This window comes from Lacerta agilis, chromosome 4 (genome assembly GCF_009819535.1).
Source record: "Lacerta agilis isolate rLacAgi1 chromosome 4, rLacAgi1.pri, whole genome shotgun sequence".
Classification (NCBI taxonomy): Eukaryota; Metazoa; Chordata; class Lepidosauria; order Squamata; family Lacertidae; genus Lacerta; species Lacerta agilis.
The window spans coordinates 80161025-80175897 of NC_046315.1; the positions used below are offsets into that span (position 1 = coordinate 80161025).

The window sequence follows — 14873 nt, forward strand, 5'->3', positions numbered from 1 at the left end:
TGCTGGGTAGAGGGGGGCTTCAGCTCCCCCAATACTGAGGGGGCCACTCCCCCACCACCAGGGGCTCTCCATGCGCCCTGGCCTGTACCCAGCAGCCCAGGAGCTAGACGGGGGCTGGGGCTGGTACAAGCAAGCGTGGAGATCATCCTCTGCATGTACCGCCCCCGCCCGGCCCCCACCAGGCAGCATTACATGACCACACACCCTCAATGTGGGGGGCAAATTGGCACCTGTCCAACACAGAGAGTGGCAGTCGCCCCTTTCCTCTCCAGCAGATTAAAAACTTTCTCCCTCCCATTTGTTTTCAACAGTGGGAGAGTGTTGGTGATGGAGCTTTTTGTCACCACCATGAAGGGGCCTTTAGCGGCGAACCTCACTCTCTGACCTCAGAGACAGAGTCCACAAGAGCCAACAGTCCCTCTGTGCCCTTTCTACAAGCTAATATTGGCTACATAGCTGTGTCTCTAAACCAGGCTTCCTCAACCTCAGCCCTCCAGATGTTTTTGGCCTACAACTCCCATGATCCCTAGCTAGCAGGACCCAGTGGTCAAGGATGATGGGAACTGTAGTCTCAAAACATCTGGAGGGCCGAGGTTGAGGAAGCCTGCTCTAAATGCAGGACTTCACTCACCCACCCACAAATTCCTAGTATGTGCCTCCCTGTCAGGATTGGGACCCTAATGTGGGATTAGGGTGAGCCTTTAACTTTTGTCCCTATCCAGATGGGGCCCACTGGGCCTACATTGTGCAAAGCAAAAAAGAAATGAAACAGCTCCCATTGAAGTGTTCTTCCTGTTTCTCTGCTTGCAGAAAATAAAATCTTACCTGGTACAGTAGGCTGGTTTCTATGCACACTCGCTCACCTATCCCTCCCTTTCCTCCATAGAGACATGCATAGAGTTGAAGGACAAATTCCTGCCAGGCCAAAACACTCAGATAAGTTGTGAAGCAGGGCTGCTGAGGGTTGTGGCCTGAGGAGAGAGGGTGTGGGACAAAGGAGGGAGTGTAGCGTGTGGAGAGTCAAAATGGCCAGAGAGAAAGGCCTGGACGGCCATAAGTGACCCCCAAGCCTGAGAGTCCCTAACCCTGACCAGGTATATCACCACCATAGCTTTATATTGACGTTTCTTTAAGGCAGCGTCTTCTTGTTTGTTTGTCCCACCATGGACCATGTGGTATGTGAGAAATGGACCCAAGTGAAAAAGAGCCTTAGCTCAGTGCAGAGGTGCCAATTTGTGAGGACGATGGGGAGGGAAGCCAATGGCGTGCACATGACGTTGCTGTCCTGGCATCATGCGCATCCGGGGCTGAGCCATACATGGCGGTCACGTGTCACCAGTGGTGGCCCCTTCACTACCTCCTGGCACCGCCATTGGCGGAAGGCTTTTCCAGCCCTCCTTCCCCTCTACTGTGCTTTTTGGACATTGAGCAGCTGGCCATCACTCCAAAAGTATTCAGGGGGTGCAAGTTCTTGGGCCCCAGAAGCTGGCGCCTCTGTGGTAGGGCATCTGCATTGCATGTAGGACACATCCCAGGTTAAATCCCTGGTATCTCTAGGTAGGCCTGGGCCTGGAGGGCACCTGAAAGTCAGTGTAGGCCGTACTGAGGTACATGGGCCAATGATCTAACTTGGTATAAGGCAACTTCCTAGCTTCCAGTCCAATACTAAAAGTCATAATTATTTGCTGTAGTTCTTTCTCTTTCCTCTCCTTACTTGGCTCTTTCCCTCTTAATCATGACTTTTCAACATATAATTATAATTATTTATACATATAATTAGAATTATATACTGGCAATTGTTGCAACCAGAAATCAGGTGCTTTGTTTTTCAGTGATCAAGAGTGGAAAGGAAGGATGAAGCATTGCTACATATATTTGTTCCTCCTATAAGCTAGTCTTTTTTGCCGCTCACTTCCTAGTAAGTAGAGCTATAACGCTTGCTATATGGAATCTTGTTTTGTAGGATGGAAGAAGGAGAAGGACTACAGCAAACACAAATAGTGGTATGTAATCCTTTATTTTATTGATTTTTTTCTTCTTTCATCCCTCTTATTTTTCTTTTTCTTTAGCCTCATAACAGTGTGTTGAATATGGTCATCATTCATTATTTTACTTCCATAAAAGTAAATACACAGAAATGTTATCACAAATAACATCTGAAATGGGGCTAAATTCCAAAACAAAATCGGAAGGAAAAATCCATATACACTTTCATTTTTCTGTACAATATTTGACACTGCTCCATGTGGATTTTGTTGTTCCAGATGTGTGTGTGTGTGTGTGCATATATCTGTGTGTGTGTGTGATCTCCAGCGATCCAATAGTAAATATTATAAATAAATACAAAGACATTTCCCATAGACTTTAAAAATGCATAATCTTAATAGGTTCTTCACCAATAATCCACTCTGACTCTTTTCCTTTTCCGAAACATTTTCACTGAAATTTGTACTGTAAGTAGCAAGTTATTTATTTATAAAGTACTGAGTAGCATTCCTCCCCCCAATTTGTGCACATAACCCTAGCAATAGGGTCTCTGATTTCAGTGGCAATATTACGTTGTAATTTCCTTAAATAAGTTTACAGAATATTTGCAGAAACCTCATTCTTTTATTGCCGGGGGTGGGGGGCACGTGCCTTCTGTTTTCCTTCGTTGATACCACCTATCGTCTGGTAACTGTAAAGCATTGAATCATTTGTGGAAAATGCCAACCAACCAAGCACATGCTGCTACTTGCTTTCGACTTGTGGTTCTGAACAGGCAGCCCAATTCATGAAAAAGCGTGAAAATGTCAGGCAGGGACCCAGAGGCTTAAGTTCAAATCTCCGTTTCTGAAATCTAAGAGTACCGCTGTCATAATTGCATGCTTTGTTGAGGCTCTGCTGTATAAAAACAAATATAAAATAAATGGATAGTGTTGAACTGTGACCAGGGAAACTGGGGTTTGAATATGCACTCAGCCATGAAGCTCACTTAGGTGACCTTGGGCCAGTCACCATCTTTTAGCCTAACCTACCTCACAGGGTTGTTGTGAGGATGAAATGGGGAAGAGGAGAACCATGTACCCTACCTTGAACTCCTTGGAAGATAAAGGTGGTATATAAATGTCATAAATAAAATAAAATACGAAGAAGTAGCAGATTTTTCTGATATCTGGCCGTTGCTTTTATTTCTAACTGTTTGGGACACAGCAAATTCATCCAGGTCTTGCTAGTAGTGTTGATGTATTTTGTATCTAGTGTTTCCTCTGCTGTGATTAATTTTTGATTCCCTGCCTCCCACTTTTGACATAGTGCGTTGAAAGCTCCACGTACTGAAAACGATGTATTAAAGGTACTGTGTGAAGGCTTGTTGTTGTTCAGTCGTTCAGTCGTGTCCGACTCTTCGTGACCCCATGGACCAGAGCACGCCAGGCACGCCTATCCTTCACTGCCTCCCGCAGTCTGGCCAAACTCATGCTAGTCGCTTCGAGAACACTGTCCAACCATCTCATCCTCTGTCATCCCCTTCTCCTTGTGCCCTCCATCTTTCCCAACATCAGGGTCTTTTCTAGGGAGTCTTCTCTTCTCATGAGGTGGCCAAAGTGTGAAGGCTTACTTTTCTATTAATTTAAGTGAGTTCATTTTTTTTTCAGTACTAAAACGTTTGCCACTTCATTAGTTGCAATCTTCATTCCACAGAACGTTCTTCTGGCTCCCTTGGAGGCATTCCTTGAGTATTCTGAAGTATTCCTGCCATGAGGCCTGGCAACCTTTGCCCCAAATTTATTTTTAATAACATAATCATTCTGCAGGATAAGTAATGCATTTGGTTATAGTCGGCTAATTAAGGCGTAATACTTATACAGCCACATTTCTTTCCAGTAGAACTAAGGAATGAATTAATTACTTTTGTTCTCCATTTATTGTATTACAATATAAACACACACACACACACACACCCCAATCATTTTACTATGTAGAGAAGTATAGTCTTGAAAAATGCATATACCTATGCTTGCTAAGGAGTCAAGGAAAAAACCAACACAATGTTTTTTAAAAAATAATAGTCTTAGCGAAATTATATCAAGGTGAATCCCACTAATTTTGACATATTTGCTAAGAGTGAAACCATAGACAAACAGTCCTTGCTGGTGGTCATTTCTGCAAATTTTAAAAAAAAAACCAAAACAATTTTATTATATGCTTTAAGATTCTTTTGGACTGATTTTTTAAAAAGCCTTGGAAGTTGAACAGAAATGAAAATTCTATTTTAAAATGTCACATGTATGAGTCTCTTAATGAAAAGCAACTGAAGCCAAGCGCTTTCTGAAACTATCAACAATGTTATACTTTTGATAATCAGTGTACAGGAATGATTCAACCCAAAGGGTTTATCAGTGCTTAAAAGGCTGACCTTTAAAATCTGTCGTTTCCACGGGAGCTGACCATGTTTAGTGCCTACTGACTCTAAATAGAGCTGCAGATGTTTGCCCCTCTTCGAAAATAGGGCTGTTGGAGTTATTTTTGTTTCTCAGCAGAATTTCTGCTCAAGCGACCAAAGTTCCAGTGGCAGATGGTGGTTGCAACCTTGCACACACTGAATACGTATTCAAGGATACGAACAGTGTTTCTATGGTAATGGGAGGCTCAACGTCTCAATGTGTATTATGTTCAAATTTCCTATAAATACATGCTGCATTTATTAAAACTGGAACTATAATCTCACGATGTTTTTAATGCGAATCATTCATGCCTTCTGCCCTCTATCCATGTCGAAAGAGAAGCTCTGTTTTCCCTTGTATGCGTTCGTGGTGTGTAGTGATATTGGCTGCACTGGCCTCTGACAATTAACTTCTAAGAATGAACGAGATGGCAATGCAGTGGACATTCTGGCGCTAGGAGAGCTGTCTTTCAGCGGGGGAAGGCAGCTACTCGCCACTGCCACCGGCAGAACCTGACTGTGCTCTACTAAGGCTGTGTTGTGCAAATATGCGTTAGCTTATGCTTCTGATGCAAAACACACACATGCATGGTTACAGATGAATTCCAGTCAGGCAGCAGAGTTGGGAATATACAACTTCAGGGGAAAGCAGAGAGTGGAGGCTTAAGCGAGATTCAAATCTGCCTTGTATTGCTATATTTGCTTTTGAATGAGGAATACAATATGGAATAAAAGCAGCTATGGATAATATGCATGCAATGTGTGACGGTTCTGCATGGAATGAACACTATCTGCTCCTGCAGATAGGGGGTCCTGAATATGCATTACCAGCAAGTGGGAGGGCAGAGGTATCCAAGAAAATAAAGGGGTGGATTTTAGAGGTTCCTACTTGCTATCATTATAATAAGATGAAAGAAATGCCCCTAAAAAGCAGAAATAACTGGGGGTCTATAGGGGTGCTGGTCAGGTACAAAAATGTTGCACAACTTCAGAATTTAATGCAATTTTGTCCTCTGCTTGGGCCAGATGTTCCCCAATCCAGCCTAGTTCTTGGATGGAAGCAAAGGCACACATGCCTCTACACTGTCCTGTCTGTACATGAGGGATTGAGTGCCTGAATACCTTCTAGAAATGTAGGATTCAACACATAAGCACTGATTTCATCATTTAATTATGAAATCAGCTGCAGTTTTCACCTATGTGTGTTGCTGGACAATCCAGTGTTCGAAACTCCCACAGTTCTAGGCCCATTTTGTGACCGGGAATTTCATTAGTGTGAGCAGTTTCTGAGCTCTGGGCGTGGTACTGCTCCTAAGATTTCAGGTTAAAACTTCAGACTGGAAGAAAAGGAGGACCCTTTTCTGCCTACCCACTTCCAGCTATTCTCTGAAGACTGGAGAAGAGACCCCCTTAAGAATATTAGGGGGGTGGGCAGGGGAAGGACTAAACCATGTGAAAAATGAACATAATATTTTAGCTGCTGTCCATTCATTTTCAGCTTTGTATTGTTGTTATTTTAAAAAATGTGCCTAGGCATCCTGTTGTTGTGCCCATAACCTAGGATTAAGGTGCCATTTAGTTCCTGGCTTTCATATCTCAGTTTCTAACACTGGGACAATCCATGTCGACAGGTGGGGACAGCCTACCATACAGACAGGAAGGAGCTGCACCCACTTGCCGCCATTCATGAACTGGGCCGGGGTTAGAGGAGAAATGTCCCAACCAGCCCCTTCTAGACTGCTCTTGAATGTAAACTGAATTAGAGTGAATTCACACAACCATATATAAGACTTGATTACTCATCACTTGAGTACTCAACATGAACAGGGGATTGTGTGAACTGACCCAGTCAAAAAGCATGAGTTTGCAGTAATTTGAAAGCTCTGTCTGTGAGGGTTGATCTATGATGGTTCATTCAAAGATGCAAGTCTGTGTTCAGGGATTTTAACAACCCTGCATAGCTTCCAGGGGTTTGATGGGGAAGGGAAGGGAGAGGCTTCATTTAAAATCTTGGTGCCTTCTGCTAAGCACCACCCTACCTTCTGCAACAATTTTGGTTTTTCCTTATTTTTTGATCTTTAAACTTGTATATAATAAAAAGTACTGGTGTATTACATAGCACTGATATCACACTTCAGATGCACCATCAGTTTACCACTGTATGTATCTTTCTCAATATACTGCCTTGGCGTTCCCCATTTTTAAGGTGCTACTTTTTCAGCAAAGGTCACAACGCCACAATTTGTGTCCCACCATATAAACACAGCCTACCAGCCATGTGCAGTAGGGCTAATTGAGAGCTCAGCAAGCCTGCTATGCTACTTGCCTGGAACTGCAGGGGGGGGGCATTCTCAAGCACTTGGCAGTGTGTGAGTTGTGGTCTGCCCTCTGCTTGGTAGGCCATATTATCTACAGGTTTATCTCTGACCTGTGTAAGGCATTGGAAGGTTTCGGGCTCTGGAAGGAACTAGAATGCTAATTTATATGAGGTTGAAGATGACTGAAGGATATTTTTTCCCCTGAAGGACTGAGGACCCATGCTGTCTGTGAGGTTTGCGGGGGTGTTTTTTTCTTGTTTAAAACAATATTTGAGGGTTATCTGAAAAAGTCAGGGATACTCTCAGCTTCTCCCTTGTGAACAGAGGTTATTTTGGGATTTGTGAATGTATAAATGGTGTAGAGAACTGGACCATTGTGTGTAGAGAACTGGACCATCTCAAAGTATCCACACTTCCCAAGAGTAAAGCGGAAGAGCTATTGGGAAACATGTAGCTGTGTAGATGTAATAATGTTACTGTAGGATTTAGTAACCATATGTTACGAGTTCAGGCCAAAATATGGACAATAGATTGATAGACAGGACAAGTATAACCTGCACAAAATGTCAGTATGTCTTCCCAGGAGCATAGGGGAATTCCACCCACCTATCTTGTAACACTACATGTGAAATAGATTCTTGAATTTAGTTTTTCTTAATAAGTGATAGTTTGCATTGTTTACAGCAAGGAAAAGGAAGCTTTTTGGCTCCATATTCCAGATCCTTATTAGGATTTGCCTCTCAGGACAAATCTGGCCTGTGGGCAAGTCTGCCCACCTGTCAATCACCTGACATTACAAGGACATTAAGTGATTTGGTGCATTGGAGTCCTGAAGTTGGGGCTCTGCTAAAATAGGCGGGGGGGGGGGGCTTTGTTTCAGTGCAAACCTGGGTCACCTGGGAGCACAATTTCTGTTTTGTCATTTCCATGGATTGTTAACCACCTTGAATGCAGTAATGTAGAAAAGTAGTACACAACTTTAAAAGGACATACCTCCAACTTTCTGCTTTTCTTTTCCAACCAATGTTCAATATTCTTGATGACTATAGACAATGCTTGGTCTATTTTTTTTTCTCCTTTATTATAATTATTATTTTAATAATGTGTTTGTGTTTTTCTTTTTTCTTGTCTAAAATGAAACATTATGCACTTCAGGTCACTGCCTTGAGCCACATTTTAATCCTCATTTTTGGAACCTGACCTACTTTGCTGCAATTCATCTCGCAGCATCTAGACTGGTACGTGTCATAATGAGATTGCAGTTGCTGTGAGAAAGGATTTGGGTGACACTCTTTGGTAGTGGGGACAAAGCAATTTGTGCTGCAACACCTCTCCACACCTTTTCACAGAGACTGTCTCAAAGGACTGTCTGCCTTTGTAGTTACCATTTCTATCAGTTGTCATTTTTTAAATGGTGAAATGTTTTTTGGTTTTTTAAAAAATGATGTTCAAGGTTTTACATCTTTTTCTCTCTAAAGCTATTAAATACTTGCTTTCCATCTACTGAGCGGGGAGGAAATCGAGAGGCAGAATATGTTTTCTTGTGGAGGCAGAAGTTTCGCTTCTTACTATTTTAGTTGAAATTAATAGTGTGTAGGAAATATCTACATGATTTGAATAAACACAAGCATTTCCAATGACAGCATTTCAACATATGCATATTTCATGAATATATACATAGTGAATCATATTTCATTCTAATATGAAGTTTTGGTTTTTATCCAGCATGTTTTGTAAAAATTTATGAAGGAAGCAATTCAATTTGTATGTGAGCCAATTGTAGATAGGTTTTCCTCCCTAAGCTGAGTTTTGAGTATTAAAACATTGAATATTCATTCCATGGTGGGGTGGGGATTGCCTCTAAATCAAATGAAGTCAGGAAATTAACCCACCATTTCTGACACTCTGCTTGTTTTCAGTGTTGAGTGCAGAGGACTGGAGTCTTCTGTCACTGCCCCATCATCCACTCACTTCCCTGCATGAAATTCTTTGTCACTTATTGCTACCAGGCTTGTCCTCAAACTATGAATCTGAAGTAAACATTTCCATGGTGGTTTACTAAAAAACGAAAGCAAAACAGAAATGACAACCCAGTTACAGAATCACAATAAATAACAAAAGGAGCAACTGAAACAAGGGCAATTAAGACTGTTCCCGTTGCGGCTTAAAAGCCTGGGGAAATAAATGAATAAACTGGCAATGGACCGGGCAGCACAACTGAGGAGACTTGCTCTCAATTCACCACCTGCCTCACTTGAAATTATTGGGACACGTGAAGGAGGGCCTCTGAGGATGACCTTAATGTACAGGCAGGTTTGTGTTGGATTTGATGGTCCTCCTGTTGGAATATAATCATATATCGAGTATAGTGACACCGCGACACCAGATACAGTCAGATTTGGCTACGTACTTGCATCAATGGGACCAAGTAAACCTGAATGAGGGCAATGGTATGCACCAGTCCTGGAAAAATTGTTGAAAGGGAAGTGCTTAATTGCTGACAAAAGTGATTGGAAAAATTGCCCCCATTTGCACCAGCCCTAATGAAACTGAGGAATGCATTACAGAAAGGGTGTAGGTTGTTGTTATTGTTGGGAACAAACTACCTGGCAATTTTCCTATGGAGGTTGAACTACCTTTCTCCAGCAGTCACTAAAATGAATTACTATGTATTCTTTCTCTTGTTTGGATCCTAGTGGGCCGAGATGCTGTGTCCCTGCAGGTATCATTCTTGCAGCTGGGGAATAGCTAAGCATGCTCCAACTGACATGTTGTTGTGCTGTTTTGCCAGATCCCATAGTTAGCTTCTGAGTGTACTCTTTGCGTAGCGCATTTTGATGTCAAACCTCAATGCGTGTCACCCTCGCGGGGAGTCTGACAACACAAACGATGTGAGCTGTTCACATTTTGAGCCCAAATAGCCTTTCCTTATTAATTCTGGAAGAAAATAAATGAAAATCAAGCTAGTGTCTGTTGGGGGGGGAGAGAATTAGATTAACTCTAACTCTGCTTGACAGACCATTTCTCTTGTTTTCCATCTGCATTCTCCCCCTCCCTCACCCATGTAGAACAGAGGCACTGTTCCCATCAAAAACTCTCATTTGTTGATAGGATTAGGATGTCCATTCAACTGTTCACTCAATAAATTGATAAGGAATTGTCTAATCAAATTATAGGAATTTTCAGACCCTAGGAAATCATGAATTATTTGAGCTGCATGCTCAGGAAACTTGGTTCAATCAGTGCTTATTGCCTTTGACTATGCACAGGGTTATTACCTTGCCTGAAATAATTTTGAATGTTTCATTAAAGAATGAATCATCTTAAAATAATTGGTGTTCTTTCAGTTGCGTCTGATGAAGAAGACCTAAATTCACCAAGGTTCATGCCACAATAAATTCATTAGGTGCCGTGTGACTCTCTTGTTTTCATTTCGGAAAAAGATTGTTTAGCCTCAATAGTTTAGATGTTGCAAATTAGACGTGTTTTTATTTAGCCCTCTTTATTAATGTTGTTTAATTTATATTGAACATATGAAACAGATTTGTAAAGGGTCAGGCCACTGCTCCATCTCATCCTGTGTTGATCTACCCTGATTGGCAGTAGCTTTCCAAGGTCTCAAACAGAATTCTTTTCCCAGACTTTTAACGTGGGAATACCTGGGATTGAACTTTCCATAAACAAGGTCTGTAAGGAGTGTGCTCCGTTTTAGCGGTAAAGGCCAGAACACTAATTGAAGCTTATCAGACCTGAGCTGCAAGTATCGGTAGTGGCATCATGCCAGCACCCGAACCCAAAACATCAGCAGCAACAGTTATTACTGAAGAAGGAAGTGCTCCTGGATTGTCACGCTGAGCAGCACCCTTAAGGGATGTTAGCTTCTAGACCAAACTTCCCCAACCTGTTGCCCTTCAGATGTTTTGGACTGTGTCTCCCGGTTGGGACTGATGGGAATTTTAGTCCAAAACATACTGAAGGCAACAGGCTTAGGGGTAGCCTTCTGTCTGCACAGTGCACAAACCATTCCAGTCAACTTACAGCAGGGGTGCCCAAAGTTTTTTCAAAGAGGGCCAGATTTGATGAAATGAACACTTTTAGGATTGAAGTTGTTGAGCTTTTTTATGTTTATTTTTATTTTTACAATTTTACCCCAAAGTTGAGCTTTTTTCAGGATTTAACCCCAGGACATATACTGCCATGGGGGCTGGATTAAATCAACCAGCAGGCCGGTTTAGGCCCCCCAAAATGGACTTTGGACATGCCTGAATTACAGGTTCCCTCTGCTGCAAAGTTGATGGGGGGCCATATTTGAGTGTTAAAGTTCGTGTTTTGTACTGATTTCCTAGATTCAGTCCTCAGGGCCTATAGCTTTTGCTATGGTTAGACAGCAGTGCTAACACGCTGCCCGGGGTCTTGGAGAGCTTTATGCCAGTCAGAGTAGACAACACTACGGGGGTAGATGGACCAAATGTCTGACTCGGTAAAAGGCAGCTTCATACATTCATAAACTTAGGTGGAAGGTCTTGATTGTATTGCTATATGGGCCAGAGCAAGAAAACTTTACAGGGCAGAGCAATGCTATTCCACCTCTTTCCTGTTCCACCTTCCATGCTATAAGCCTGTCCTGATCTGATCCAGCATTCCATCTCCAGTTTTGAGAAATGCTTAATTCATTTGTATGGCTAAAGTGACAGTCTGGAGATAGATGGAGTCTTGATAAGTGTTGTCTACTTGAATTAACCTGTAGACCTCAATTATCTAATGCAGCAGATAATGGACTGCTGAGGCGTACTGCAAACCATTTTGTCAATGGCTCATTAATACAGGCATATTTAAAATATGAATTTTTATGAAAGGTTACATCTGCCCACTATGAATTGCCAACTCATGTATGTTGTTTACAAATGATCAGGCTCCTAGACTTTTGTACTCCTTCTTCCTTTTTTTACATGTCAGAATTGTGAACCAAGGTGACAGGAAAATAGATAAAATATATAGGCAGGGACACTCCAAGGACCTTATCACTCACACAAGAGGAATGACTGCCAATTCAGCACATGAAATTCAATTATATCCACTGAAAACTTAGAAGCATATCAACACCAGTCATGTCTGAATACGCATAGCATTTAGGACCAGCAGATTGCAGCTGTTGTGCATAATAGCACTCATTTTATCTATAATGTTTGGTGTGTGTTTTTTTGCATACATTGCTAAACAGGAATAGAACCACCCAGTGGAAGTGAAAGCCTGCAGTCTGATTCAGAGCCAGCCTTAACATTAGACAGAGCAAGACAGTCACCTCATGTGGCAGATGCTGAGGGGTGTGGGGAATGCTACAAGACAAGAGTCGTTTGCTCCATACAGCCTTCCCTGTGCCTTCTGAGCTAACCTGCCATCCTCAGGTGTGGTAGAAGACACTGTCCTGTTGCCAGGGTTGAGGTGTTTCAGCTGCTGGTATTCCAGTCATTTTCTGTACATGGACGCAGGAGAAAGTACCACCCTTCACCTCAGGCAGCAAAATGCATTGTACTGGCCTTGATATGAATCACTGCATGGGCATTGAGGTCAATGGGATTTATCAGGTCTGATACCAGGCTGTGGGTTTCCCTCAAGCTGTTGTGTTCCTCATTGCAGAGGCAACAGAGTGTGATTCATCCATTCCTACATTTTTTTAATGTTAAGAGGCACTTCTCCTGTTAAGAAATAGGAGATGGGTCTAGTGTCTTGGCTCAAAGGTGGGTCATCCGACAGGTTCTGGACCTTGGCAAGTCCCTAAACAAGACAAACTTTGATGCCATTCTCACATAGCCTCTTAACTGATTATTTATTTTGTACTCTCCAAAATGGAGATAGAAAGCTTGTGGTCTTCCAAATGGACTCTCACTCTCATCAGCCCCTCAGCCAGCATCAGCAGTAGTTAGGGAAGATGGGAGATGTAGTCCAACCACCTCTGGGGAACTATGGGTTCCACACCCCTGCTCAACACAACTTTTGTTGGAAACATTCATAGAACCAAGCCAATTTCCTGCAGCCTTACAAATTTATGATATTAATGCACAGACAGTCATTTTCAGTATGTGAAATACTCAGTAGTAATTATGAAGAATGTTGTTTTTGTTATCGTTTTGAGTCTGTCCCTTTGGAAGTAGGCAGTCCAGACTTTTTAGGGTCTATTCAAATAGAAGCAGTTTCTTGCAAAGACATCAGGTAACATGGTGACTCAAGGCCAGTGTGGTGCAGTGGATAGTATGCTGAGGTTGATTTTGATAGCTGAATAGAGACCTGCACCCACCAAGCCTATTACATTTACTGAATAACTACTCAATCTCCCTCACAAGGTCTTCTGAGAGCAGATGCTTCACAAAATTAGAATTGTAAATTGCTCTGAACGTTCAAAGGTGCTGTAGAAATGAAAAGCAATGACCTTGTGGGAAAGTGCATGTACAAGTAAAGGAAATAAAAGTGAAGTAGAGATGGAAGCCCCATAAGCAAAATCACGGTAATTCTCTAGAGTTAAGCGAGGTTCTCCTTCGACCTTTGCTTTCACAGTGGAATTCAAGCTCAGCGCAATATGACTACTTCTTCTGATCCCAACAAACAGCTAGTCCAAAGCTGTCATCTTTTCTACTAAGGCCCTACATTTTGGTTTTGCTTGCCCTCTTAATTAACTTTTACTGCTTCCATTAATCAATGCATTCCACTGTGAACAGTCAACCCTCCAGGAAGAAGGTGGTGATTACATGGCCGGATTGGCTTAGATACAATGTTTAAAAGCAACTTATGACACAGTTGACATCTAATGAGTTGGCTCACTGTGTTAGGGTATTATTGAACTGAATTGGCAAGACAGGAACGCAACTAAGATAGACTGGAACCAACAAATTAAAAAAGATGTTAGATGCATCACTGCCTTGTTAAATCTGCCATTTTTAAACCCTCTGATACTACCTGCCATATCAGGACTCTCTATATCAGAAATGGGGAACCTCAGGCGTGTGTGCATGTAGAAACTAGCCTACTTTGTCCTGCCAGGGGCATATTGCCACTGGAGTGTTGCCCAGAAGGGAATGTGTCTCAGGTTAAAAATGGTACTTCACTCCTGCTTCATATCATGATTGGGGAACCTGCAGCCATCAGTCTAACTTTGCATAGGTGGCAAAGAGGAGAAAACATGAGGTGGAGGGAGGCAAAGGGAGTTCTGGCTCTGCCCACCACTGACTTCTGCCCCATTCTGCTAGACTGGTTATTGGGGGTGGCCACCGAGACCATATAACACCGGTCCTGAAAGACCTACATTGGTTCCCAGCACGTTTCCAAGCACAATTCAAAGCCCTAAATGGCCACAGCCCAGTATACCTGAAGTCTTTACCCCCATCATTCAGCCTAGACACTGAGGGCCTTCTGGTGGTTCCCTCACTATGATAAGTGAGGTTACAGGGAACCAGGCAGAGGGCCTTTTCAGTAGTGGCGCCCACCCCGTGGAACGCCCTCCCATCAGATGTCAAGGAAATAAACAACTACCTGACTTTTAGAAGACATCTGGAGCAGCCCTGTTTAGGGAAGTTTTTAATGTTAGATGTTTTATCGTGTTTTTAATATTCTGTTGGGAACCGCCCAGAGTGGCTGGGGTATAAATAAATTAATAATAATAATAATAATAATAATAATAATAATAATATATATATATTTATTTACAACTGAAGCAAGGCCCTCAACAGAAAAATACTCCCCCAACCCTGTGGTATATAGTGTCCCTCAAGTATCAAGATCAATTCCAGCTTGTCCTCACAAACAAGATTCAGTTCAAGTGTATTTATTCCATGCTCGGGGGCAGAGAAAATATTTTCGGACAGGAAGCTTATTCTCCGAACCACTTCAGAGAGTTGTTTCTGTGGGAAGAGTTGTGGCTGGATTGATTTCCAGCAATTTTGACCTGTGCAGGATGATTTGTGTGCATCCACCACCACCACACAGATTCTAGCTTTTAGCAGCTTTAACAGATACACAGTAAGTGAAATTGCGCCAAGTGCGATCTCTCCCATATTAGCACTCTGCTACAGAGAGAAATCCCAAGGAAGCTCATGAGGCCCAATGGGCAGTGAAAGATGGCATTAATTTGAATGTTCTGC

At 42.4% G+C, this 14873-nt stretch overlaps 1 protein-coding gene across 2 annotated transcripts in view; it reads left to right on the plus strand.

The window, feature by feature from the left end:
• The window catches only part of FGF14 (fibroblast growth factor 14), a 282538-nt gene that overhangs the window by 157159 nt on the left and 110506 nt on the right, over positions 1-14873 (plus strand). Inside the window, exon 1 of one of the 2 annotated variants that reach the window (XM_033147795.1) lies at positions 1964-2003. The exons of the other annotated variant lie outside the window; for it this stretch is intronic. The gene's annotated coding sequence lies outside the window, so the exon portion shown is untranslated. Of the gene's footprint in view, positions 1-1963; positions 2004-14873 lie in introns of those variants that run through there. 2 annotated transcript variants of the gene reach the window in all.